The 6000-nt window shown below is 30.3% G+C and overlaps 1 long non-coding RNA gene across 1 annotated transcript; it reads right to left on the bottom strand.

Moving 5' to 3' along the window:
• Nucleotides 1-264: 264 nt before the first annotated feature.
• On the bottom strand, nt 265-4221 carry LOC149425308 (uncharacterized). The gene is made up of 2 exons (XR_016305675.1): nt 4122-4221; nt 265-883 (listed from the first exon to the last, which is right to left on the bottom strand). It is a non-coding gene; the product is annotated as an uncharacterized LOC149425308 (long non-coding RNA).
• Between the last annotated feature and the right edge of the window lie 1779 nt (nt 4222-6000).

Here is a 6000-nt window from a genome sequence, read left to right as displayed (position 1 = left end):
CAACTCGTTCTTAAGTTCAACAGATTGGACGGTGGAACAATTTGCCGGCTTCTGTATTACCTTCCTCCTACAACGTAGGTCTCTTCAGTACCCATGTTCACTCCTTCCCCTTTTTGAGGAGTTAATGTAAATAGAAACAGTTAATATCAACTACCTGTCAAAAAAACAAAATAAAAATATTAACATTTTTTTATATTTTCAATTTTTTATTCTTAAATTATTTTTTCACATAGGTAGTAGGTACCTAACCTGATAATACTGGTGATGATGATTATAATACAACATGGTTATTACAGCGATCATTAGGAACTATATATACTAAATACTTATAATAATGCATAAATATCACTTTTTAAGACGAAAAATAATGATATTTGATATATTTATGTACATATATGTAGAATGTATTAAAAAAATAATAATGATATTTTATCTTATCAAAGGACATAATCCTGAAATATATTACGATTCGAAAGAATATAATGTGGCTAATTTACATAGAAACCTTTCTACTCATAGGTCCCAGACAGCCAAATGAAGTAATTACGGTATTTGAAAATGTTTGTACAATTTCAGCTGAAGCAATATAATATTTCATTTACTTCAGTTTATCTCTTCAGTGGTGAATTTTTTTATTATTTAGATTATGCAGTGAAGAGTTTGCCTATCTTAGGCACAGTGGCGTGTAGGTTTTTCCGCACCAGGGCAGCTGGTTGACGTCGCAGAAGGTGCCCGCGGGGCAGCGGATTAGCCGGGGGGTGCCCACGCCCAGGCAGGTCATGACTGCGTTCTTGGACACGCACTGCACCTTGAGGCTGTTGCAGGTATTGCAGCCTACCTTCTGGGACACTGCCGGACCCATCAGAGACATCAGGGCCAGGGCCTGGGAGGAAGACGGTTATTGAGTTTAAAAAAATATATATGTAATTATATTCTTAATTTTTTTTTGATATTTTATGTATTTTTTGTATATATTTTTTTTAAATCTGTAGGTACCTATCTACCTATTTGAAACTTTAGTAGGTTTTCAACAAGTAGATACCAATTTAATTGCTTTTATGAAGATTAAAAATAAATAACATGAAAAATATATACACATGCAGAATATATAGAATAACTTTATGGCTAACAAGGAGAAATAAAAATATATTTAATAACATAGTGAGTAAAACTTCATATTTTAACTAATATTCAACTATTGAAGATAATACTAGCATTTTAAAACTAGGACTTCGCCTTGCCGAGGAGCTGCTCTACCAACTGAGCTAATCCGACCATATTTCATTCGGTCTTATTTTAACTGTATCATACTTCGAATAAGAGCTACCAACATAATCTTCATTTTATTAACGTATATTTCAATAATTAAATATTATAAATTGAGGTTTATCTCATTAAGTTATTCCAATCAATAGATGTCGCACTTCAAAATCAAAATAGGATATATTTATTCAATACACTATCTTAGATTGCATGAAGTTCGAGATGAATCTTAAGATCACACAAAGATAAAAAGCAGCCTATAAAAATTTTATTTAAAATCATGAAAAATTAAATTACCTAATAGCCTATATTTTACAATTAAAAACACACAAAACAAATAAGTAAAGTAGCACATATCCGTTCAAGATATTCGCTATACATGCTGATTTAAAAAAATCAGTTTACAGCACAGTAACAGCGATCAAATTAAGAAACCCACCTTAAATTTTTCTTATATTGTAACTATAAATTGAATTAATCCAATATGTTTTCATGTACCCTGATACAGTGTTCCTTAATTGCATATTATTACATGTACCTTGATAAAATTTATCAGGTGTTTTCATAAAAAAAAAACTAATATTCGGGTGTACAAATATGTCTGAAAAAGTTTTTATTTTGATTACTTTGATAAATATATATGTATATAGACTATATTACTAGCATAACTATTAATGTAAAGTATGGAAATATAATTCATAACAGCAGCGTGTACAAATGTTAACAAAACCAGGCAATTTGGCTGTCCTAAAACGGGAAAATTTCCTAGTTGGACAGCCAAAGCTTCCTTAATATGTATGTAATTATTTGTATCTAATAAATAAATAAATAAATAAATAAAGTTGTATTTTCAAATCCAAAATTTAAGTTTTATATGCCACGTATCAGCCGTTCCAAGAGGAAGTTACTTAGCGTAATGTACTAGCGTAATGTATGGCGAGAGATATGCTGAAATAGGCTAAGCCACGAAAATATAGCGTGCTTTTAGCGTGGTCTGTCACAGGTAAAGTAAAGCAAAATCTCCAACCGAAATTAAATCAGTCTATGATGAATACAATAAAAAATCTAAGTCCAACAAAAAAATATTAATTTAGTCGTAAACACGCGTGACATTCCTGATAAGTTTTATGTTGTTGTTTATTATTTTTACCATCAATACACCTATACATTATATTAGGTAGTAATGATTTGAGATTTTTCGTGTTATCGCGACTTATTGTTGGGTAATTATGCCGTGTTGGCCTTACTCCTTTATCCAAGGTTTCACATCTATCGAAAATGCTATCGTGCTCGTAAAAAATGCTCGTAATGCTATCCGAGAAGTTGGTTAAAGAAGGATATAATAAGACAATATTTAAGCAGGATAACATGTTAATCGCTCGCACCGTTGATAGTCATTATTGTAAAATTACAAACATTTTCATTGCAAGTAATAAATTATTTTTAATGAGTTACTATTTTTTATTATCATAGCTAAATCATGTGGATGAAAAACAAAATAATTTAAATACTTTTATTGCAGAAATTGTTTACTCTAACACGGAAAAAACTTACTGATATGAAATATTGTTATTTTTTTAAAAATCTGGTCAAATTATTTGTTTTCCTGTAAAAATGGGCCTATAAAGAATGATTTGGCAAATTTCATGACAAACTATCAGTAAAGCACGAATACGTTATGACGAAGTCTGAACACGTGTTCTTCACGATTATGTTTATTCGCACAAGCGCACCTGCATGAACACGTATTCAGATATATTCTGAATTCTGAATGACAGTGAATGTCATACAGTCACATTTTAATAGTATCTTGATAAAAAAAGCTGTACTCAGTGAACGTGCTAGCATTTAAATTATTAATAATAAAAGCTAATAAAAAATCTAAATAAAATTAATTTCGAGTGAAGAACTATTTTTTGTATAATTTTTAATAATATGTGCATTTTTACAATAAATATATTTTTCATGTAACACAGGGTTATAAAGGAAAATATTAAATATTTTCCTCACCATAAAGAGACAAGGCTCGCGTGTTTAGTGAGCGAATTCAAGCTCAAATAATAAATATGTACATAAAAGTAATAAAATATTCTAAATAATAATATGAAAAAAATAATTCAGAAAAGGTCAAGAATTATCGATTACAGAAAAATATATAATTTTTATGTAATTTTTCAATTTAAACACAAATTCATGAAAAGATTAAAGGAATGGTCTGTATGATTTGAGATTTGTCTTCAAAGCCAAAAGTATTATGGTGATTTATTTTTGGGGTTCTATGCCATGTTGCATCCTTATATAGCCAACGTTTCGGATAGTATTTCATTGACACTGAAACGCTGTCTGAAACGTTGGCTAAAGAAGGAGGTAGCGTAACACGGCGTAGTACCCCAAAAATAAATCACGATGTCCTGGATGTATCCTGGGTTATTTTGCACAAAAACGGCGCTATACAAATCATCAAAATATTATTTATTTATTATTATTCAGTTTTGGGACTTTAATGTTATTCTGAATTCTTACTGAAAGATCAAAGTGTAGGTTTTATTTTCATTCAATATCAGCGACTCTTTAATTTGTGAGTCGATAATATTGTCTTCAATGTACTCGTATATTCCAATTTGAGTTATTCCAAAAATAAAATAAAATAACTTTTTTTCTTTAAACATTAACATTATTCAAAATTCAAAAAAATATTAATTGCACAAAAATACAGCGTACAAAGGGTATAGCTTATAGGTTACGTCCTATTTAAATTATTCTTATTATTTTTTAATATATTTTTATCTATTATAGGTATATTGAATACCGTGAAAAGGATTTCAGTGGAAAAAGTAGATGGTTAAATGTATAATTACCACAATAACTGCAATGTATAGCTTCATCTTTGATAGTGATATCTGTCTGATAACGGTGAAATAAATCCTAGTTCGATGTTAGCTCTGTGTTGATAAGCCTGATACTGCATTTCCTCTCCAGGTGTTCAGATTTATATAGCGGATATTTACCTTCTCAGATTAGAAAGCAAATACTTCACAAACAACTACTACTTAAAATTATCTCTTGTGAACGGATTAATTACTTTAAGTTTCCTGCTAAATGATTCATTGGTAAATAAACATTACATTGTTTAGTGGAAGCTTATCAAAAGCAAACAAAAATTCAGTAAATATGACCACGGGCGTAGCAACTAATTGGGCAGTTTGGGTAGTAGCAAAGGGAACCGGGGCTTGCGTCAGATAGAAGATAGAACCAATAACATTTTTATTCAAAAGGATGAATGCAGAAGGTAAATAGACGGGGGGGGGAGACGAAAGAGGACAGAAGAAAATAGACTTGATTAAAACTACCGTATATTCATTTGTCTACATTTTTCTTTTGCGTGCTATAATTACATAATTGACCGGCAATTACTGTACAATACTATACCACTGATCCCATCAAAATGTTCCGGAATTACAAACAGACAGGAAAAAGTATGAAATTTTCATAACACCAGAATTAGACAGCTTTTTACACTTTAGTATGTAATTCTTTTAAACAATGAATACGAGTGGATAATGAAAATTAAAAACCTCATAAAATTTAATATTTTCCCTTGTCTCCATGTCGTCTGTTTGAATGTAGAATTTATTACATGACAGGAAAAAACATCTAAATAAATAAGATTTATTTTATTTATTTAACGCCCAGAGGGCTTTTACATGCAGGTAGTACAATTTTAATGGCAGTTTTAAAACATGAGAAAGAAATAATAAAAATAAAATTACATTAATAAACTAATATATGCAAGAAACAAAATTAAAAATAACAAAAACATAAAATAAAAAAATACAGCGATTTGAGTGGTTTACAAAAATATAACTTCCATTTAGGAATAGTGTTGAAATAAGTCTTTCACGTAATCCACAAAATTTGCAAAGTTAATATTAAATATATCGACATCACCTAAGTATTGACAATGACATTTTTTTGCTAACAATACCAACTGTAGTCGGTATCTAATAACAGTATCATGTTTTTTTTTTTATATTAGAGCACACACGCCACTGAGTTAACATCATTGGTTTCTTCGTAATTTGAATAAAGTACCTACTGAATTAGATACATAAAATGCATAGAATTAATGATGTGAAAGAGTTGAGTTGAGAAACCATCTCCTACTCTGTTTCATACGTCACTTGGCATACTAAATCAAACCAGGGGATTCACCGAGAACCGCTTTCCAGGTATTCGGTGTTGTCATAAAAACTTGACGCTGGTCACTGACTCCTGCATATACTTGTGATATTTTTTGCTAATTTGGCAGCCGAATGAATGTATTTATTATTATTTTACGTATATTACCGAGTTATATCGGATATCTTTGTATCGTAGTAGGCATCAGATAAACGGAAGGTTTTGTAAATAAATAAATTTAAAAAATGAATCAAAATTTGTTCAAAAATGAAATCCTATCGCACATCAATCAAATAATAATAAATTCGACACACCCGATTCGCCTCCATATAGATTTGAATGAAAACCAATGTCGCCAATAACTTTTGGTTCTAGCCCACACGGAGAAAAACGATTATTGCTGATTTGTTAAAATCCTGTTAAAAACGGGATTGCACGCCGTTTCCTAATAAGCTTTTACTACATTCATAATATATCGGGATACGCGTTCATGCACCTGCGTTTGTCTTGATAATATATAATGACCAAATGCGAAAATATTAGAATCTTCATGAACAC

The sequence above is a fragment of the Hesperophylax consimilis genome, chromosome 3, assembly GCF_061612785.1.
Source record: "Hesperophylax consimilis isolate HC1 chromosome 3, BYU_Hcon_1.0, whole genome shotgun sequence".
Classification (NCBI taxonomy): domain Eukaryota; kingdom Metazoa; phylum Arthropoda; class Insecta; order Trichoptera; family Limnephilidae; genus Hesperophylax; species Hesperophylax consimilis.
This window is presented reverse-complemented; position numbering and strand designations above follow the sequence as displayed.